This window comes from Schistocerca serialis, chromosome 3 (assembly GCF_023864345.2).
Source record: "Schistocerca serialis cubense isolate TAMUIC-IGC-003099 chromosome 3, iqSchSeri2.2, whole genome shotgun sequence".
Taxonomy (NCBI): domain Eukaryota; kingdom Metazoa; phylum Arthropoda; class Insecta; order Orthoptera; family Acrididae; genus Schistocerca; species Schistocerca serialis.
The window spans coordinates 724,669,389-724,693,760 of NC_064640.1; positions in this window are offsets into that span (position 1 = coordinate 724,669,389).

Sequence of the window (24,372 nt, forward strand, 5' to 3'; positions counted from 1 at the left end):
TACACCCATATCGATACTCCGCAAGCCACCTGACGGTGTGTGACGGAGGGTACTTAGAGTACCTCTATCAGTTCTCCCTTCTATTCCAGTCTTGTATTGTTTGTGGAAAGAAAGATTGTCGGTATGCCTCTGTGTGGGCTCTTATCTCTCTGATTATATCCTCATGGTCTCTTCATGAGATATACATAGGAGGGAGCAATATACTGCTTGACTCCTCGGTGAAGATATGGTCTCAAAACTTCAACAAAAGCCCGTACCAAGCTACTGAGCATCTCTCTTGCAGAGTCTTCCACTGGAGTTCATCTTTCATCTCCATAATGCTTTCATGATTACTAAATGATCCTGTAATGAAGCATGATCCTGTGCTAAGTGCTAAGTTTTATGGTGGATCACTCAGCAAACAACATTTAACTGTTGCCCCTGGATGTAATGTGGATGACAATGCGAAGTTTTATCCCTGGAATATCAATAATTATGAGAAACCATATTGTTTCAAAATGTAAGAATGGATATTTTACCTTACATCTTTCACCATAAGAAAGCTTGGATCAACAGCACATCATTTCACAAGTGGCTTCTTCATCTCAACAGTCAAATGGTTTCTGAAAGGAGATATGTTCTTCTTATACTGGACAGATATACTGCCCATAATGTACAGGATCTGAACGTAACAAACATAAAAGTTCAGTTTTCTCCACCAGATGCAACAAGGCTCAAGTCAGCCCATGGACCAAGGCATCATTTCTCTCAGGAAGAGAGGTTATTACAAGAGATTTGTAAGAGTTGCAGTTTGTGCTGTTGAAAACAATACTGCAACCACAAACTGGAATTTGCTTGATGCAGTAACAGCAATCACAGCAACCTGAAACTCTGCTTCACCACATCATATACAGAGCATGGAGACATAGCAAAACTAAAGATATCCGTAAGTTAGATGATGCTATTTCACCTGATGAATGGACAGTTCTGCAAGATGTTGTGAATCCAGGGATTAGTTTTGGGAAATTCGTTAGTGCACACAACATTGTTGCTGTATGCATTTCAGTGGAATCTGATGTGCCAAATGCTGTGTCTGAGGTGCAACAAGGATCATCAGATGGAAGGGAGGAAGAGGAGAATACAGATACCATCCCACCCACCCATCAGGAGATGTGTACACTCTTGGACAGTTTGGAATGGTTTGCTTCAACATCTGACATCACTGCTGGGTTTATGGACACTATAGTTACAATTGGTTGTGAAGTTACAGGATAGTTTCGTTCCTGTTGACGTCAGTGAACCATGCTTGAATTTTTTTCAAGAAGATACTGTAACTTTTGGGTAGTTGTACTTTTACAATCACTTAATGGTGTTATATGTCTACAGTAATATAATGTGACTGATAATATAGTGTATTACACACTGCTGTACTACAGTATATGCATACATATTTAAATCTGTGTTTTTCACTTAATACAATTTTTTTAAACAAACCCTTCATTTTTTGATCCTTTGAAATTCATGATAATGAGCTTATACTATACTCCCATGAAAGAAGTGCCTTACATTTTACTTGTCTGTCAGATCTTTGAGTACTGCTCATCAGTCTAGGATCTTAATAGGTTAGATGAATAGAAGAGAATAGAAGTTCACATGGAGAGTAGTTTGCTCTATCTTAAGTAGTTTTTATCATCTTAGCTTGTTTAATTGGTGCAAGAGCGTTACAGAGATGCTCGACAAAGTACAGTGGCAAATGCTACAAGCCAGGCATTGTGCATCACAGAGAGGTTTACTGTTGAATTTCTGATAGTGTGCACTCCAAGAAAAACAGGAAAACATATTTTTTCCTTTGATATTTGTATTGCAGAGTTATTACACCAAGACAATTATATAACTTACAGTTTGTATAGAAACACAACTACAAAAATTGTGTAGGAATGAGAGGAAATAGAGAGGTATGAAAAGTACCCACTGCTACACACCATAATGTGGTTTATGAAGTATAGATGTAGATGTAGTTAATCTATATTTCTGTATGTGTTGAGTTTATGAGTACTAGTCCTAACATTCATCATGACACTCTCGAAATTGCTACAATGATGGGGTTTGATGAACTGCTTGCCCTTTCTGCTGCAAGATCTGATTGAACATTTGCTGCTATTGTTGGTTCTTCTGTAGCTGCCACTTCAACAGTTCTTTTTTTTTATATTTTTGTCTCGCTTGTGTTTATAGCACCTCTTGTTCTGCCAGCTATTATAGGATCAGTTGAAGTTCTTGCATTTTGTTGTTTCAGGAGTGTGATTGCAGAATCCATTATGGGCTTTGATTTTGCCAACTGAAAGAGGCACACACTTATTTAACTGTTGTAACATTTTTGTTTTTTACTGATGTATAGTAGAGATCCCAGAGGAATGCATACAGATGGAAGCAATGACAAGGCTAGAGCAGAACTGCAATCATAGTCTAAACTACGATCTAGTGTAGGAACATTTGAAGCAAAATCACACAATAACACAAGTTGTAAAACCAAACTTACAAGTAAGTAACAGAAGTGAAGTCCAAGAGACAACAAGTCCATAGCAATGATCTGATAGCTGCTGCAGTGACAAGGCAAACATAAATTCTCAGTGAACACTGGTTGCAGACTGTAGAGGTACTTGCTTCATGCACAATACCACAACCACGGCTGCTGCTTCCAAGTTGTGATCAGTGTACCATTTGAGGTGGTGTCTGAAGTCTCACATGTGTAGCATCTTTGGGGCATATGAATAGTTATGAGCTTCATATTGCAGTCTGATGGAGATACTAAAGATACAGCAGGCCTTATTTCACAGAAATCTAGGACAGATCATGCAGTGAATTCCCCACACTTTTTGTACCAGTCCTAGTATTTTTTGACAATTTTGAATATTATATTAAGTTAAACCAAAAAGCAATATGCGTGGGTGGGTATTTGCAAAAATTTACCCATAGAAGTAGGGGGACAAGACAAAAATTTTCTTTTTGGTATAAAATTGTTGGCCAGTTTCAAGACATGTTATTCTACAAAAAATAAATTTATAGATGACACACCCACACCCACAAAAACACACACACATACACACACAAACACACATGCACACACAGACACACACACACACACACACACACACACACACACACACACACACACACACACACACACAATTCATTGTATACCAAATAATTTCTTGTCATTCATTCAACATTTATTCTAGGTAGATTACTTTGATACTTAAAATATATGCATCCTTTCAAACTGTCTTCAAAGTACACCTCTCTGTATTATTATAATTATTATGGAAGTGGCACATTTTTAATCTGATGGTCTGAAATTGTGACGTAGTGACATCCAAACAACCATAAGATATACAGCAAATGTTGAAGCTGTAGTGTTATCCAGTATGACCAGCCACATAATGCTACAACTGGTTAAATGAGAGTTTTAGTGAAATCATGAGAATTTCAGAGAATTCAGTAGGGAATTAAAAATCTGTATTCCAGATGTGGGGGGGGGGGGTGGGGGGGGGGAGAGAGCAAGTGCCCCTCTTTTGTGTCCTCTCCTGCATCTTTGTTGACACATATGACTTTATGGACATTATACAGAGAAGACAGATAGCATATAGCTCATGCTCAAGGACAAAATTAAGCAATAATTAGATACTTGTGTGGGACATGGAACTGATGACAGTTAAGTGATCCAAGGGATCTGAAATGCTTTGTAGAGACTTTAAGGCAACTATAAATTCATAGTCAGTAATATAAACACACTCAATAACTAGTTCAGAAGAGTTTCTGTCTATATGAGCCAGAGAACAATTTTTTTAAAAATTGTATCCCAAAATTAAATATTTACAGTCACCATTGGGTAAGAGACCAACAAATGAATAATAATATTTAACACACCCTTCAGTCATACTATCACAAATGCATTAGCAATATTTCAAATAAATGGCAGCGTGATCCTGTCCTGCCTCCAGTGTGCATGAATAAAGTGCTGGCCCAACAAAAGCAGCTCCATACTAAAATAAGTCAAATATTTAAGGCACGTATGTTTTGAAATTATCATTGCACCATCTAAGCAACATTTATCAGCAATTGTCGCCCTTCCTTACTTCACCAGTATTACATTATTAGGAAATGCAAACTTTATCTCCAGAGCTGTGAAGAGATTAAGGTCTCTTTATTTATTAATATATAAACCATACAATTTGGGTGGTCTTATTCAAAGAAGCAAGCGTTCTTAACAGTCTCGAGCAAGTTTCACTTGGCTCTCTGTTTGGCAAACTACAAACACTATGTGATCAAAAGTATCCAGACACCTGGCTGAAAATGATTTTCAACTTCGTGGTGCCCTCTGTCAATAATGCTGGAATTCGATATGGTGTTGGCCCACCTTTAGCCTTGCTGACAGCTTACATTCTCGCAGGTATACATTCAGTCAGGTGCTGAAGGGTTTCTTGTGGAATGGCAGCCCATTCTTCATGGAGTGCTACACTGAGGAGAGGTATCCATGTCGGTCAGTGAGGCCTTGCACAAAGTCAGCATTCCAAGACATCCCAAAGGTGTTCTATAGGATTCAGGTCACGACTCTGTTCTGGCCAGTCCATTACAGGGATGTTATTGTCATATAACCACTCTGCCACAGGCCACGCATTAAGAACAGGTGCTCGATCGTGTTGAAAAATTCAGCCGCCATCCCCACATTGCTCTTCAACAGTGGGAAGCAAGAAGGTATTTAAAACGTCAATGTAGGTGTGTGCTGTGATAGAGCATTGCAAAACAACAAGCGGTGCAAGCCCCTTCCATCAAAAACATGGCCACACCGTAACACCATCACCTCTGAATTTTACTGTTGACACTTCACACACTGGCAGGTGACATTCATCAGGCATTCACCATACCCACGTCCTGCCATCGGATCACCACATTGTGTACCATGATTTGTCAGTCCACACAACGTTTTTCCACTGTTCCATCGTCCAATGTTTACACTCCTTACATCAAGCGAGGTGTCGTTTGGCATTTACCTGTGTGATGTGTGGCTTATGAGCAGCCGCTCGACCATGAAATCCAAATTTTCTCACCACCCTTGTAATTGTCATAGTACTTGCAGTGGATCCTGATGCAGTTTGGAACTCCTGTTTGATGGTCTCGATAGAAGTCTGATTATTACACATTACGGCCCTCTTCAACTGTCAGCGGTCTCTGCCAGTCAACAGACAAGGTAGGACTGTACGCCTTTGTGCTGTATGTGTCCCTTCACGTTTCCACTACACTATCAGATTGGAGGTTGAGGGTTAATTTTGGGGAGGAGACAAAACTGCAAGGTCATCGGTCTCATCAGATTAGGGAAGGATGGGGAAGGAAGTTGGCCATGCCCTTTCAAAGGAATCATCCCGTCATTTGCCTGAAGCGATTTAGGGAAATCACGGAAAACCTAAATCAGAATGGTCAGATGTGCAATTGAATCATCATCCTCTCAAATGTGAGTCCAGTGTGTTAACCACAGTGCCACCTTGCTTGGTATATCACCTTGGAAACAGTGGACCTAATAATGTTAAGGAGTGTGGAAATCTCATGTAGATATGTATGACACAAGTGATACCCAATCACCTAAGCACAAACAAAGTCCGTGAGTTCTGCAGAGCACCCCATTCTGCTCTCTCATGATGTGTAATGACTACTGAGGTTGCTGATATGGAGCACCTGGCAGTAGGTGGCAGCACACCACACCTATGTAAGTTTTTGGGAGTGTCTGGATACTTTTGATCATATAATGTGTGTGGAAAGCCCTTGGCAGTATAAGGAGGTGCACATCAATATGGAACATGCACAGCTCTTTCATACCAGTGCACACAATTCCATACAACAAACTGAGGCACTTAGGGCAAGATAATGGTAAGCCATATTAAGTTAATTTTGCAGGACAGTCATTTGAATGTTCATAAAGTTCATAAATCAGGTAACGGGCATAACAGGTGTATTTCTTATATTGTAAGATTCTACATATGTTACAGTGTTCTTCTCACATGAAATAAAACATTTTTAACTACTGCACGCTATGAAAAACGATATTAAGTGTAAGGACTAAATACAGTTCTCTGTCTTGTGATAGTGTATCACAAAAGATTCAGTGGCAAAATTTGGCTTTACCAATTGGTATTAAGTGTAATATGAAATATAGCCATCAGTTAATGTTGATTGAATAACCTGTTCTGTGGCTTTGTACTGAGTAAGGGATAAATAATATCTGTGATGCACTACAGGTATATAGGGAAGCAGGTCCATGATGATAGACAATTTCTCATGCTGCATAAGAATAGGCCTACAATAATCTGGTCATAATCTGTGAAATCTATATTGGACATGTGTCCTTCTCAACATTAATGTCATGGAAGTCTCTTTGAACAGTGTGTTTCAGGAAAACTGAATCAGGATCTGAGACCAAAAATTTGAATACATTAACTTCTGATTAGTTACTATAATATACTGTCTATTTCTTGCTGTATTTGTTAATGTTATGTGCTGATGAGGAATTTTGCTGAACTCTAGATAATCATCATGTGTTATAACTGTCATGGCTAATTTCTTTTCTGCTCTGTTTTTCTTGGCAATATCAAACCACTCAGTGGGTGAGGAAACATGGCTTGCATGTCTTCTTCAGTATTACTCAATGGTCGCAAAATTTCTATATCACAGGAGTTGTGTGTGACCAGGAATCAAAACCAGTTTTTAGTTTCTTTGCATATGTCTTTACATAGTAGTGGTGATGACATGCACATAAGAGTACAATTCTCATTTTGTCCAGCACAGTTGCCTGAATAGTATATTATGTTGGAAGCACTGCTGTTTGGCTATAGAAATTTAAATATATAGCTCCATATCGTACCACTGCTGGTACTTGCAACATGCTCAGTCCACATGTACATGAGTCCAGTGCCTGCTTCACAGTCATATTTATACATGTTGTACACCTGTAGTTTTCATTTGTAAAGAGCACTCCTACAAACCAGTTGAGATGATCACAATATTGAATCGGTTTCTACTTAACCTCTCTAATAATGGCTGTTTTTATCCCTCACAGTAGGGTACAAAGTGATTCCAGTATAAAGTACTGATTGTCATCTTCCAATCAAGATAAACCTTTTAGGGATTCTCATAATTGCTTTAGTGACCTGGGTAGGTCAGAATGCTTTGAATGTGCTTGTGAACTCCTTCTGTCACTTCAGGTGGATATTTCTGATGCTTTATATGGTGCCACCTCTGGTCTGTCTTTACATAATGGCATCCGTCCATCCTTGAGGGATGATGGTGTAGCATGCTTGGTTCAGAGTCTGCAGCGTCTGCTGCGGCTAAAAAGTCCCACTCGAGAGTGGCAGTCCCTACTGCAGTTTGGACATGTGAAATTTGAGGGACTTCGAACAGAAGCCATTCTGTCTCATCGTTTTCTTCTTTTACCGATTTGTTCCTGTGTGCGTTCGTCCTCTGAGAGCTTGATGTCATTGTGCACAGTTTCTTGCCACTTGAGATGGTCATCTGCAATGCTTTCCCAGTGACTTGGATTGATTCTGGTCTTGGTCAGGTCTCTCTTGCAGACATCCTTGAAACGAAGATGCGGTCATCCCACTGGCCTCACACCCTCCTAAAGTTCTCCGCACAGCAGTTGTTTCGGTATCCGGTCAGGATCCATGCACCTGATGTGTCCCAACTATCGTAGACGTCGATGACTCAGGAGTGCAAAGATGTTGGTTGTGCTTGCATGATGAAAGACTTCGGTGTTGGGTACTCTATCTCTCCAAGAGATCTGAAGGATCTTCCGGAGACAGCGAAGATGGAAGCTGTTGAGTCGAGATTCATGCCTAGAAAGAGTTGATTATGTCTCTCAGCTATAGAGAAGGGTGGTTATAACACAAGCGTTGTAGACTTTTAATTTAGTTTTTGTGGTAAGCAGTCCGTTGTTCCATTCTCTGTTTTTCAATCTAGCCATGACAGGTGATGCCTTTGCGATTCTGTTAGTAATTTCAGTATCCATGGACAAGTAGCTACATATTGTGGATCCCAAGTAGGTAAAGTCATCAACTACCTGCAGAGGATTGCCATCAATTCTGATTGATGGAAGGTTGGTAGTGCTCTGCGCCATGATCTTAGTCTTTTGAAGGTTGATGATTAGACCAAATTTTTCAAAGGCGTTTGATAATTTGTTGATTATATACTGCAGCTCATCTTCTGTGTTCGATACTAGAGCTGCATCGTACACATATAACAACTCACGGATAACAACTGTATTTACTATGGTCTTGGCCTTGAGGCGAGCGATGTTGAAAAGATTTCCATCAGGTGTTGTATGTAGATACACTCCCTCCTCACAGTCTTCAAAGGCAAATCTGAGCAGAAGGGAAAAGAAAATCCCAAATAATATGGGAGCTAACACACACCCCTGTTTCACACCGCTATTAACAGGGAATGCTTCTGCTGTTTTACCGTTGAAGAAGATTGTTGCTTGTGTTTTCTCATGGAAAGAGACAATTATCTGTAGTAGTTTAGGTGGGCATCCAATCTTCTGCAACAGTTTGAAAAACCCATTTCTGCTCACTAAATCAAATGCTTTAACAAGGTCAATGAAAGCAATATAAAGTGGCCTCTGCTGCTCATGACATTCTCTTGTAGCTGTCTTAAGGAGAAGATCATATCTACGGTTGATCGGCCGGGCCTGAAGCCAGACTGAGGTTCTGGATAGATTCTGGAAGCTAAGATTTGTAATCGCATTAGGATGACTCTTGCATAAGCTTTCCCAGCTACACTTAGTAATGAAATGCCTCGGTCATTGTTACAGTTGTTTCTGTTCCCTTTCTGTTTATATAGAGTAACTATACTCGAATGCCGCATACTCATCGGGACATAACCTTCTTCCCAGCTGGTTGTAATAAGTGAATATAAATGTTTGAGAAGAACAGACTTGTTATACTTAATAACCTCTGCAGGGACCCCATCTACAACTGGGGCCTTTCCGTTAGCAAGAGAATTTATTTCTCTACTAAGTTATTTCATAGTAGGCATTGCATCTAGTTCCTCCATAACTGGCATTTGTTTGATGGCATCACATGCATCCTTGCTAACTTCATTCTAGGCTCCATACAACTCAAGGTAGTGTTCAACCCAGCATTCCATTTTTTTGCCTTCATCAGTAATGACTTCACTTGTCTTGGACTTCAGAGGAACTGTTTTTCTGACAGTTGGTCCAATTGCTTTCTTAATACTATCATACAATGCCTTAGCATCCCCAAAATTGGCCGCTTTCTGTATACCTGTACATAAATTCAGCCAGTAGTTATTTGCACATCTCCTGGATGTTTTCTGTGCCCTATTCTTTGCTTCTCATAGGTGATCTCGAGTTCTTTCTTTTGGGTTTCTTTTGTAAGCGAGCAGGGCTTTCCGTTTAGCCTCAGTGACTGGTTCCATTTCTTCCAAATTTTGCTCGTACCAGTCCTTATTTCTTTTTCCTTTTATTCCATAGGCCAATACTGCTGAGTTGTAGATTGCACCTGAGAGTTTTGCCCATTTCTTATCAACATTCCTTTCTGCTTGCACGTTTCCTGGGAAAGCACTTTCAAAATTACTGGCAAAATCCTGCTTTCTTTGTGTGTCGTGAACATGATCTGTGTTGGTACGGGGATGACCTCTCGGTTTAGCATGGTGACATTTCTTAGGAGTGAGCCGCAATGTGCATGCCACCAGGGCGTGGTCAGTGTTGCAGTCAGCACTATGATAACTTCGTGTCAGTATCACATTTTTGAGACCAGTACGCCTAGCTATGACTAAGTCAAGTTGATGCCAGTGATGGGAGTGAGGGTGTCTCCAAGACACCTTGTGCTGATCCTTAAGCTTTAAATATGTGTTTGTAATACAGAGGTCACAAAAGCAGCAAACTTCAAGCAGTCTCTGGCCATTTTCATTAATTTTTCCCACCCCATGATGTTCCAGGCAATTTGGCCATATGTCAATATCTGATCCAACTCTAGCATTTAAGTCCCCTAGAATACATAGTGTCTCGGTGCTAGGTACCTTGGCTATTCTGTCGCTGTGTAAATAATAAAACAGATCCTTCTCTTCCATGCTGGATGATAAGGTGGGAGCGTACACATTTAGGATGTTGACAGTGCCACTTGAGGAGCATATTTTCAAAGCAATAATTCTCTCTGTTCCACCGGATGGTGGCACAGTGCAATCCAGGAGGATGTTTTTAACAGCAATTCCTACATCATGAAGTCTTGGCTCATCTTGAGACTTCCCGTGCCAGAAGAATGTGTAATTATCCTCCCTGATAGAGCCCACGTCCTGGAAGCCGCGTCTCCTGCAGTCCTGCGATGTCAACAGTCAAATGATGGAGCTCTCTGTCAATTACGGCAGTCTTACGGATGAAATCAACCTCTTGGGCATCGTCAATGTACCTTGGACACATTGTCCTAACATTCCAGGTGGCAATACGAAATAGTGATTTCTTTATTATTTCATTTTTGTTGTTGGTAGGTGTACTATACCAACCCGCTTGTCAAAGATTACTTCTAAGCTCCACACACCCCGTGAAGCAGGCGGATAGTGGCGGGACAGCACCTTATTGTCTGGGGGCTGCCCAGCTTGAGGCGGATGGTAGCTGTCCAATGAGACGCAATGATGTCTCCCACTGTCGGAAGTGGCCCCTGGCACTCGAGTCTTATGCCAATCAGACAGAGCTTATAACCGGTAACTGCCTCTTCCCGTGTTGTGCCGAAGTTCTTGGACATCACTGAAGTGTCCTCTCCAGGATGCTACAAGCCTGAGCGATAAATATGAAGACTCGTGAGTTGCCCAATCATCACGGTCTCCCTCTCGACCTAAATGATAATATCTTGAGGAAAGGCAAGCCAATACGTCTGGTATCACTTCGGTTTCAGGAGCTGCTGGAAGGGACATAGTGCACCTTCCAACTGCCTTTGGGGGCCCACTCCAGATTTTCTTTCAGGGTTTTCTCCCTTAGCCTTCATCCCTCCCGAGACTAACCACAAGGCAGTGGTGTGTTAAGGTAATTAGAGAAAGAAAAGGAATGGTAACTGAGGAGAGGGTAGGGAATAGGATATATAGGATATAGGATATAAGACAGGTCATTGTGAGGCACACTTTGTCTGGCTCCTCCGCTGAGACCTGCCCGGCTAGGTTTGACCTGCCAGTAGCTACGCTACCACCAATATAGCTCTAAGCTTCCTTGGAGCACACAAACTCTCCCGCCCACATGGACAGTTCTATGATAAGGCGGTACCTCATGGGAGTCATGTCTTTACAAACTCTTTAATACTACTGACTTTCTTTGTAACATTTTCCACTCTTCTTCCCAATTTGTGTAGCCGGTGAATGGAGAGAAAAGCATTTCCCTCCATTCACAGGCTTACAGATTTTGATATCTTCACCTTGCACCTTAACGGTGCAGATAGTTGTGATCTTCCAGGAAGGCTTACCCGATTTTTTCTCATAGGAGTGTTTAGCAGGTGCCATTTGAGATACACAAAGAGGAGTAGTTGTTTTGTGTATCAACATTCTCTAAGTCCCAGACTCCATGTAATACTGTGAAATCCGGTTCTGCTGTCTTCATCATCCATTTCTGATGGCAGGGACATGGATGTCCCATTTCTTTTGCAGCTGATTTCATTTTTATAGCATCATTGTGTAATTCTGACTCTTAAAAAGGAAAATAACATTTGTGTTATAACATGTTTATGAAAAAAATCATGTTGCAAGTAATAACAATACTAATACAGTATTATTCTGTTCTGGCTCTCCTAATTAATAATGTTAATAATTGGTGTTGTTTCAGTAAAATGATATCATTTTTAACGCTTTTCAACTGTGGTCAGTAGCCCTTCTCTCAATTCAGGCATTTGCTGCCATCATCAACACCTTCAATCCTTAACGGGTGAGATGGCCACCTCTCTAACAACAAATGCTGAGTCTCCCTCTTTCTGGAAGGAAAAAAATTAAAAATTATGAAGAGAATCAACCTATGAACCTACAATGAAAAATAGTGCAATTTAACATCTATATTGTGACATTACTAGATCAATTTAACACTTTAACAGCTATTTAATGGAAAGCCATAATAACCCCTATAGCAGGCACCTAGAGATGTTCATAACCAGTGTAAAACTGTTCATGGTTAATAGGCTCCATATAGATATCTTGGAAATGTCCCATGGATCACAATTCCATTAATTTCTTAGTATTGAGAGCTTTCTCCACCATCATGGTAACCCACATTGTCACATGCTTCAGTATAGCATGCCACATAATTATATTTTGTTGTTGCTTACCTCTAATCACATGGATTTTGTCGATAATCTACATCTACAACACTCATCTCAAGAGGATTCGCTGTCAAAATGGTTGGCTTCTGTATCAGTCCTTAGTACATTTTTTTCATGCAAACAAGTCACACTGTTTCCTCTGTGAGTCATCATCTTGGATGTGGCTTGCCATACTAAGGCTAAAAAATTATGTACTTTGTCTCAGTGCAATACGTAACAACAGAGTGTGTTAGCCTCTTCATATACTACCCTGCCAGTGGTTTTCCACCCTCTAGCAGATATGAAAAACACAGATATCTCAATTTCACTGAATGTATGGCTTACCAGCATCTAGCCTTGAGCACTATTGTATTTGAATCTAATTCACTCAATGAAGTATAATGTAATTACAGTTAGGCACAGAGACATCGGCAGTAGTATATACAACCCAGAAGTACCATGTCTGTTTCCATGACAACAAGTATTTCCATCTAATGGACCTTGTAGTCGAGCATTAATAACCATATTTGTCCCATGTAATATGGTACCAAAGCAGACACCTGAACAATAACAAAGATGGACTATATTTCTAGAAGCATACGAACATAAGATTTTTTATAAGATAGTCATCCACAGTACCACCTCTAATGCTCTATTCAAACTTCCAGTAGACACAAAAGTATCTCTAGCTACTAACAAGAATCACATCCTAGTGGTAGTGATTCAAAGGGCCCAACAGGTGTGGCTCAAACATTCACCCCTAGAGTGCATCACAACTTGTGCAGCATCACCAATTATCATTAGCTAATAGAATCTTGATAGTCTCACTGAATCCAGAAGAATGTTAGATAGTTATTCCAAAGCAAATCTCTTTGGAAATTTGAATTATGGTCAGTATCTGTCATCCCTGGCACACTCACCTGGACAATTTGGAACTGTTTTTAAAGTATATATGGTTGGTGGTGGCAGGCACAGTGTCTAGTTACCCATACATCACCAACATGCAGTCAGTTGCTACAGATCATATAATCTGAGGCCTAAGTAATTTTCTCATATTTGATGATGATGATGATGATGTTTAGTTTGTGGGGCACTCAACTGCATGGTCATCAGCACACATACAAAGTCCTTACTTTTACACAGTCCAATTTTTACATCATCCAATCTAACCACTATTACAAATGATGATGAAATGATGAGGACAACCCAAACACCCAGTCCCCGGGCAGAGGAAATATCCAACCTGGCCAGGAATTGCTCATGTTTGAGGTAAACCTACTCACATATCACACAACACAAATAACCTGAAAATCCCAACAGAGATATTTTATGGTGGAAACCCATAAATGTTACTACACCTCCTCCACATTCAGCAATCTCCATCCTGCACCCAAAGACCTTGATTCTGGCAGCAGTAGAGAACACCCATTGCCAGATGATGTTCACTGCAGCCACCTGGGATAGTTGTAAGTGGCACCACCAAAACTATCTCTGTCTAAGGTGGTCTTGCCAACAAACCACTAACAAATGAAGAACAACAACATCATCAAATAGTATCCCATGAAAAATTTCACCAGACATCACAGATGATATGTGATACTGGACCAACAGCTTCACCACAACCAAGGACAGCACCCCATACAGGTGGCACCTTCAAGTAAAACAGTATTTCTCAGAAAGATTCTTTTAGGAGATCCAGTGGAGGGTGGTCTTTTCACAGGTTCTGACAATTACTGGTCTAACTACCCTGATATCTCCATGCCTATAAACATAGACTGTCAGAACAGTGCTCCAACACTGAACATCCAAATACTTAGCACATTAATAATCTGCCAGAGTCACTATCAGTCAAGTTGATTCTAGGCCAATTTGCTTTCCATTTGGGTGAGGGTTTTCATGTCAGGTAACGTTATTGACAATAATGCTGTATCACAGCTGCCACTAGACCTGGAGGTAACTAACAACAAGAGGGCACCTCAGGCCATGAAACCACCATGGCTCGATCTGCCAACTTCATATTACTGGGACATGCATCCACTGACACCAACATATGACACCCAAATTGAACTGTAACCATAAGCTTGTTGCAATGCTCATGTGAAGTACTCACCAGTCTTCTACTATTAATGTCAACTCATGTCCACTATGGAATTTAAATAAAATATTCTATGGATTGTTGCTGTGATTAGTGGTTTCAAACTTTGGTTTTGTTCATTGATTCTCTTCTGTGCCAGTTTAGTTGTCATTGCTAAGTATTCATGCCTTCAATACCGGAACTTGTAAACCTGTTCTTGATATTAACTACATTAATATTTGTGATTTAATACATATTAGCATGTCACTGACAAACCAGACTCCTCTTGCTCACCATAATTAGGAGGTGGCAGCCCATAAGATGAACACTTACTGCTGTTATCTTGGCGTAAACTGCTATTAGTATTGAAAACAATGCGCAAACAAATTCATCAGACACCATTACACATTTTCATTGGACACTGGACTATGATTTGTGTCTTTGTAACTGCTAAAGGCTGATCATTACACTTAATTTATATATGCCAAAGGACTTTTCTTTCTTTTCTTCAAACCACTACCAGTGAGGTTTTCCAGTGGAAATAATGGGAGCACAAGCTGAATCTTGTACTGGTGTTGCCCACATTGGTGAAAACCAGCTGCAAGCTCTTCCATATTGGGATCTAATTAAAATTAGGAGGATTATATTTAATTAGATTCAGTTCATAGATCTATGAGCAGTTTTTTTTCCTTTTCAACATTTATTAAAAATTTTTAATTGTTCCAGATAATTTAGGAGATGCTTTGTTGTCTTTCGTAATCAAAGACACATAGAAGACTTAATTTTTTCCCTAACCATGTCAGATCCTGCATCATGGTACCAAATGGTAAGAAGGCAGTTTTTTCTGTACCTGCATACTGACACTCTTTGTGTATAGATGGGGCTTAGTCTCTAGAGAGATTTTAAGCCAAGTAGTCTCTTGTAGCCATGTACCTCCTTTAAACATGAAAATCCTAATCGTTTCCCTTCTGTTGGTAATGTATACTCAGTTTTCTTCCAGTACTGTGTTTAGGAACGTAAAGACACAAACTGCTTCCTATTTGTCAAGTAGGACCTCACCATATTATGAGCTGTGCCTTGAATGACATAGTTCCACAGTTTTTCCTGCAATATGGTCATATCAACACAGTCAAATGCTTTTTGTAAGTCTAGAAAGATGCCACATACATGTTCTATTTTATCTATTGCTTGAGTGACACCTTTGATTTAGTTGGATGCTGCTGTAATGGTGGATGATCCCTTGACAAACCCATACTGCCCCTGAGAAATCACTTTTTTGCATACCAGGAAGTTCCAGATTCTTATGTATATTACTTTCTCAAAGATTTTGGATATGCAGAAACAGGTCAAAAGTTTTCTACTCGATTTCTGTTTCCTTTTTTAAAAATAGGGACAACTCGAACAATCTTCAATTCATCTGGAAATAGACCATCTTCCATATGAGAGTTGATAACTGTGGATAAAGGTGATGCAATTTCATGTATACATTTCTTAAGAGTGTCCAGACTAAGACCATCATAGCCTGCTTCATGGGAATTCTTTAAGTTAATCACCATCTTAATTAATTCTTCTTTACCTGTTGGTGTCAAAAATATACTTCCTGACACTGATGTTCCTCTGAATTTGTATTTATGATTTTTAACATGATTGTTTATGCTTGAGCCAAAAGAAGCAAAGTAATTGTTAAATAGATATGCTATTTTATTCTGATCAGTTTCTATTGTGCCATTTATCAGCAAGTTGTTGCATGTTTCCTAGATTTACCTATTTCTCTATTTACTAGTGAACATGATGTTTCGGAGATATTAATTGAGTTATGAATGGCAATTTCAAAATATTTCTGTTTTTCAAAAAATTAGGAGGTCTACATAGTATATCTGATACTTTTTGAACTCTTATTTTTATTTTTTATTGCTCAAATAATTTAACATAGCATACTCATACCAGGCTTTTGAAATGTGGTGCTACAGAAGAATGCTGAAGATTAGATGGGTAGATCACATAACTAATGAGGAGGTATTGAATAGGATTGGGGAGAAGAGAAGTTTGTCACACAACTTGACTAGATGAAGGGATCGGTTGGTAGGACATGTTCTGAGGCATCAAGGAATCACCAATTTGGTATTGGAGGGCAGTGTGGAGGGTAGAAAGTGTAGAGGGAGACCAAGAGATGAATACACTAAACAGATACAGAAGGATGTAGGTTGCAGTAGGTACTGGGAGATGAAGAAGCTTGCACAGGATAGAGCAGCATGGAGAGCTGCATCAAACCAGTATCAGGACTGAAGACCACAACAACAACATTAACGACAACCATCACAGATCCTCCACCATGCTTCAGAAGAAGAAGAACACAGTTTATAGTGGGCACACTCACTGGTGTTCTTTGTATGTTATCAGTTCCTAATGTCTCAAGTGTCAGATTCATTGAATAAAATTAAATTCTTCCATATGCCACTAGAGTAGGACCTGTGTGCTGGCAGAAACACCACAATAATTTTGCAAATATTTCCCATCATAAATCCATATTGCACAACCTGCTCTGTAGATAAATTTTGGTCTCAGTACTCTCTATTATTTTACTTGTTATCTTGTTATTGATAAGAATCGTAATTTATGGTCTGTTTTTATTATGGTGCTCAGATTTCCCTCCACTATTGTGCTTAGTAGGTAAAGATTTATCATTCATTTGAGATATGTGTTCACACGAGATACAAATAAAATTACATGCCTCTGATAGATTAGAGCTCAAAGTCATAAAAACATCAGCTGAGCAGACATCAACAATTTGTCCTTGACAGAGATCTGTAATGTTCCACATGAAGTAGATACAGGATGCAACTTCAAATTGTCTTTCACAATTAATAGTCCATTTACGATTGACCTTTCAAATCTTACTGACAAATTTTGTACATTTTAAAAGATATTCTCATGCCTCTTTGCTTTACTGCTTCTAAAAGGCTTCCTTGGTAGACTGACTGCGCTCTTTCCAAATGAGACTTGCAGTCAGGATATCACCCATATACACTGCTAGTTTGGACAGTAAATCGTCTTTTAGTACCTGACACAATCTGCTTATGAAGACACAAATGCTAAAACAAAAACCAAAAGGCCAATCTGCAAACTGGTAAAACACATCTTGTACATAAAAGCCATGTGCTTATGAGATTTGTGTGTCCACAGTGTACATGTCTTTCAATACTGAGAGAAAACTTTCACTGTGGAGCATATTTTTACTGTTGTTGTTGTTGATGTCGTCTTCAGTCCTGAGACTGGTTTGATGCAGCTCTCCATGCTACTCTATCCTCTGCAAGCTTCTTCATCTCCCAGTACTTACTGCAACCTACATCCTTCTGAATCTGTTTAGTGTATTCATCTCTTGGTCTCCCTCTACGATTTTTACCCTCCACGCCGCCCTCCAATGCTAAATTTGTGATCCCCTGATGCCTCAGAACATGTCCTACCACTGGTCCCTTCTTCTTGTCAATTTGTGCCACAAACTCCTCTTCTCCCCAAATCTATTCAATACCTCATCATTAGTTATGTGATCTACCCATCTAATCTTCAGCATTCTTCTATAGCACCACATTTTGAAATCTTCTATTCTCTTCTTGTCCATACTATTGTTGTCCATGTTTCACTTCCATACATGACTACACTCCATACAAATACTTTCAGAAACAACTTCCTGACACTTAAATCTATACTCGATGTTAACAAATTTATCTTCTGTAGAAATGCTTTCCTTGCCATTGCCAGTCTACATTTTATATCCTCTCTGCTTCGACCATCATCAGTTATTTTCCTCCCCAAATAGCAAAACTGCTTTACTACTTTAAGTGTCTCATTTCCTAATCTAATTCCCTCAGCATCACCCAACTCAATTCGACTACATTCCATGATCCTCGTTTTGATTTTGTTGATGTTCATGTTATATCCTCCTTTCAAGACACTGTCCATTCCATTCAACTGCTCTTCCAAGTCCTTTGCTGTCTCTGACAGAATTACAATGTCATTGGTGAACCTCAAAGTTTCTATTTCTTCTCCATGGACTTTAATACCTACTCCGAATTTTTCTTCTGTTTTCTTTACTGTTTGCTCAATATACAGATTGAATAACATTGGGGAGAGGCTACAACCCTGTCTCACTCCCTTCCCAACCTCTGCTTCCCTTTCATGCCCCTCGACTCATATAACTGCCATCTGGTTTCTGTACAAATTGTAAATAGCCTTTCGCTCCCTGAATTTTACCCCTGCTACCTTTATAATATGAAAGAGAGTATTCCAGTCAACATTGTCAAAAGCTGTCTCTAAGTCTACAAATGCTAGAAACGTAGGTTTGCCTTTCCTTAATCTAGCTTCTAAGATAAGTCAAAGGGTCAGTATTGCCTCACGTGTTCCAACATTTCTGCGGAATCCAAACTGATCTTCGGCGAGGTCGGCTTCTACCTGTTTTTCCATTCATCTGTAAAGAATTCGCATTAGTATTTTGCAGCTGTGAATTATTAAACTGATAGTTCGGTAATTTTCACATCTGTCAACATGTACTTTCTTTGGGATTGCAATTATTATATTCTTCTTGAAGTCTCAGGGTATTTCGCCTGTCTCATACATCTTGCTCACCAGATGGTAGAGTTTTGTCAGTACTGGCTCTCCCAAGGCCATCAGTAGTTCTAATTATTTTTACTAATCAACATTAAACCATAGAGCTGCTCTCAGTCTGTGACTTTTTTTTCTAATGCAAGATCAAAGATTTCCTCCCTTCCCTTACATAATTTCACTGCATCCAGGTATATGGACTATAGCTCTGCAGATGACAGTGGGCCAAATTGCAATGTAACACTTATCCTGGACTAGCATTCAACTTTCTTGAAGCCTTTCATTACATTACAGAAATCACCTTGCTAGGCTACCTTCTGCCTACATAATGAGATAAGCCTGTACTAAGAACTATTCATTGATTACAGTATTAAAATGTGCACAAAGCCACAATACTTCCCTTTATTTGTTGTGCATATGATAAGTGTGGCCCATTTGCTCACATTTACAGATTTGACAACACAGAGATTCTGGAGTTACTCTGACTCCTTTTCTACTATTGGTTGAAGGGAAATTAGTACAAAAACTATTCCAAAAGGCTGAGTATTTGCTGTTGGTTTAAATGTAATATGGGCTTTGAAATCATTGGAACATCCAAGGTAGATCTCAAAGGTCTTCACATAGTTCCTCCAAATTGAGAAAATGAATATCTTATACCACATTACACCTTAAAGTACTGGATACTTTTTATCACTTGCTTTTGACTGGCTTTTGCTCTGAGCATAAGCCTGAGTGGTATTCTTTTCTTGTTAGAATAAGTTATACAGTTGTCGGCTAGTGACAGTGGTGGTAAACCTGTTTTTTATCGCGTTAAATAACGTTACTGTTGGACTTGTGTCTACTTGAAATGATAATAGCTGTTTACTGATGTCATTGAAATTTCATATGGTGTACAACAGTGTAGTACAAAATATTATATATTGATGAAAAATTTCAAATTTTGTATTTTGTTTGAGGCATATTAGAAAACATTGCATCTGTTTGTAGTAGAAAGCTACTTAACAAAATTTTCTCCATTGTTGCAGTGGTGATTGTTTATGATCTTCCTTCACTACTTTGCTTTCCATGAAGGAACAGAAATGTAGCACTCTTATTAATGAAATGACATTTGCTACGCACTGGTTTCATCTTCACTTTACTGCCGAAGCTACTTAATTGATTTTGACAAGCTTTTAATGCAGACAGATTGCAGAGTACACTGAACTGAAGATTCAACAAACACTAACTGACTTGGCAGGCTTTGCAAACTTACCATAAATAAAGTTAAACAATCCTGACCTTTAGCGATATTTAAACATGCTTTATTTTGGTTAGAGACAGCTTCAATGCTGGTAGATTGCATTAGAATAAACCAATGTTTGCATTCATGCTAAATAAAGCACTGCATGCAAGAAGGTAACTGTGGTTCATGAGCAAGAAGGCAACTGCTGTTCAGAGTGGTTTATTAATTGTTTAAAATGCTTGCTGCTCCAATACTAAGTCCACACACAATTCTTTAGTTAGTGTGCTGCATGCCTGGGGCATGCTTGCTGCAGCTGCCAGTCTCAGCTCTTGTCTGATGTGCCAAGTATCTGCAGTACATTTATGTAATCGGCACATTAGCACTATTTCTAGTTGTGGTTATTGGTAATACTTGATGTAGTAAAGGGGACTGTAATTTTAAAGAATTGTGTCATATCTCCTCCATTTGTCTCATACTGCGTGAGTCTATTATGAATAAAAGAACCCATATATGTTGTCTGAGATTACTGGAATCTAAAGAAATATTTATGTCTTAATTTCTGTCAATCTGTTGGTAACGATAGTATGCTGCTAGTGACACACACATTTATATGAACGACAATTTTTCTGGGTCTGCCACTGGGGCTAGCATATGTAGTGAATTAAACACCTCTTGTCCAGTCCACAACAAAAAGCAGGCTATTTGACTGTCACTGTCTCATACCTCACAAACTGGAAAATTCTGTTGCAGTGGCAGTGCAATGGATAATACCTAAGCTAAAGGATATTTCTGCATTTATAAGATGTAGGTCAGGAATATCTACTCTTCTGTCAACTACAATATACAGTCACATTAATGTTACACCCTGTCAAAAGCCCGAATAACCACCTTTTCAAGTGTGGCCATCTGTGAAACATGCTGCAACAGACTCAATGAGGTTTTGGAAGGTACTGATAAGAATGTAGAGCCATGCAGACTCCAGCACTGCTGGAAACTGTACTAAGTTTCTTAGTTGAGGATCCACAGTGCAAACAGCCTGATCAACATGGTCCTACAAATTTTCAATTGTGTTTAAATTTGGTGTGCTCTTCATACCAGGCACATACACTGATGAGTCAAAGAATTATGACCATATACTTAAGAGCTTGTTTGTCCATATTTGGAATGAAATACATTACTGATTCTGTGTATCAGGGATCTAACACTTTGTTGGTAGGTTTGTGATGATATGTGGTATTAGATGTCTCTTCACAGGTCATCTAATTCGCATTAATAATGGGCCAATGGTCTGCGTACACAGTGATGTAGCTGATAACATCACAGATGGGTTCCACAGAACTTACATCAGGCAAATTTGGTTGATGAGACATTAACATGAGTTCACTATAACACTCCTGAAACCATGTAGCATTGCTCTGGCTCTGAGAAATGGACAGTTGTACTGCTGAAAGACGACATCACCGTCAGGGAAGACATCAAGCATAAAGGGATCCAGGTGATTTGCAGCTGTCAGCATGTCTTTGATTCCTACCACAGGTCCCATGCTAGCTCAGGATAATGTCTCCCATAGCATAATACTACTCCCACCAGCTTGCATTCGTGGCTTGCGGCATGTTTAGATCCACCTTTCACTTTGACTATGGTGTTTTTGGAGATGACGAGTAGCCTAGTGTAGCAAAAGTGTGATTCACCCAAGAGCTCACACATTTCCATTGATCAACAGTTCAATCCCTATGGTCCCATGGCCACTGGTTTCGTAATTGGTGATGTCACTGGCTCAACAAGCGAATGCATAGAGATGGTCTGCTGTGGAACTCCATATTTACCAATGTATGATGAACAATGTGCTCCAAAACACTTCTGTGCAGACCAGCATTGTGCTCTTTTGGCAGAGGTGCCACAGATCACCATGTATCCTATTACACAGAGCAGACAAGCCTCCAAACCCCACATTTTGTGGAAGCCATGGACATCCTACCATTTTGTGCCTAGTGGTAGTTTCACTGTCCTTCCGCCTCTTTCCATAGATTCTCACAACAGTACCACGTGAACATTTTACCAGCTTTGATGTTTTCAAGATACTTGTTCACAGGCTATGCATAATAATAATCTGCCATTTTTCAAAGTCGCTTATCTAAGTGGGTTCCCCCATTTGCAGCCCATACCTTCACTAAGGTGATTGCCCATTCATGTCTTCTCCACTTACGTACTTTTGTTTCTGCATCACATGCCTGCAATGCCATCAGATGGGATCAGATATCATAGTGGGCAGTGGTCATAATGTTTTCGCTGCTCAGTGTACACTGCAAGCTGTGTGACACATTGCATTGTCCTGCTGGTAGATTCCATCATTCTTAGGGAAAAAGAAACTGCATATAAGGATGGACATGGTCCCAAAGGATACATGCAACTATTGTGCCTTCCTTAATGATGAGATCACCCAGGGAATGCCACAAAAACATTCCGTAGACCATAACACTCTCTCCTTCAGCTTGGATCCATCCTATGATTGTTGGAGGGTGTTTGCTTTCAGACTTTTAATGCTGTACACGCCAGTGACCATCTGTCTGATGGAACACAAAACGTAATTCTTCTGAAACGGCCATTTGCTGCCACTTAGTAGACATCCAGCTGTGGTACTGGTGTGTCAATTCTAGCTTTCATTGCTGATATACAGCAGTCAGTGTGGGTGCATAAACTGGGAGCCCTTTTGCAGAGGCCCACATCCAAAATATTCAATGAATGGTCTTTGAAGAGACACTGTTGGTAGCTCCTTGGTTCATCTGAGTAGTTTGCTGCTCAGTTGTTGCATGTCTGTTTACCCATACATGTCTCTGCAGCCATCATTCACCCAGTTCACCTATGGCCCATGTTGTGCCACAGCTGCCTTGGAACAAGTTTTGTGTAGCACCATTTTGCCATGCTGGTGTACTTCAATGTCTGCAGCATGCAAACAGTTTACAAACTTGCCATTTGGCCATTTGGTATGAAAACCAATGATCTTGACCTTTTGGATGTCACATAAATTGTTACATTGCCACATTACTACACTGAGTTCGCTGTTTTCCACATCTCCCACCATTCTTTATATACCCTCCACTGCTTGTGCTTGCAACTGCCATCTGTGGGTGGTTATTGCTTATTGATGTCAAATATGGGAGGTAGCCATATTAATGTGAATGGACCATGTATTTGTTCTGTTATTCTTGTTGTTCTTGCTGTGGCTCTTGTAGCTGCTTCAGTTGCTGTTGCAGCAATGACTACAAGTCCGTAAAATACCAGCATCTGCACTGTTATTGGTCAGTCCACATATAGCGTCTGATGCATTTCATCACCAAGCAGTTATTTACCTTGGCTCATGATTCTCTTTAAACAGATGAAAGCCATTGCAGGCTAGAATATCACAACAAATTTTAACGTGTTCATTCAGTTACCAGGCCAAAGTAAGGGTCTGTAAACCATTGCAGAGCAGGTTGTTAGTAGCATGGTCACAGTCACTCCAAATAACATCCACAAATGTAGCCTAGGTAGTTCAGTGGCATAATCCATAGAGTAGTCTGGCAGGCAGCTTGAGTAAGCAGTGTGAGTTAGTGCTGAACATCATGTGAAGTGATCACTCTCTAATGGGAACTTTTAACAGTGTCATGATGTCACAGTGACACCAACTATTGCTATGGCTTACGCTTCCAGGGTCAGCAAAGATCTGCCTTCTGGTGAGAGAGTGTCTCTAGCTCTGGTGAGACATTGATATCATTATGCAACAGTATTCTTGTACTGATTTTATAATGGAGTCAGAGTGGTGAACAAGGATTCTGCTTGTTGGCCAGTGCTGGCTGGTAGTTGGAGGAAGGCAGGCCTTGTCTGGTGTCTGTTGGTCATCCATTTTTGTATTATAGGGGATTCAGAATTATGATTGTGTTATTACAACTGTTGATTATGATGAAAGATGAGCTGACTCTGTCTTCAAACATTTTGGTACCATCAGTGGCCAATTAAAACACCCTGCTTTCATATATGCATACAGATATGTGAGCTCATGTGGTGAGTAATATTTTTGTGACAGTGGACCATGGGCTTGCTGGGTAGGATATGGCAATTGAAACAAAATAAAAATCTAAGCTCATGCAACTGACCTACAGCCTGTCACAATTAATGGAGATGAAATG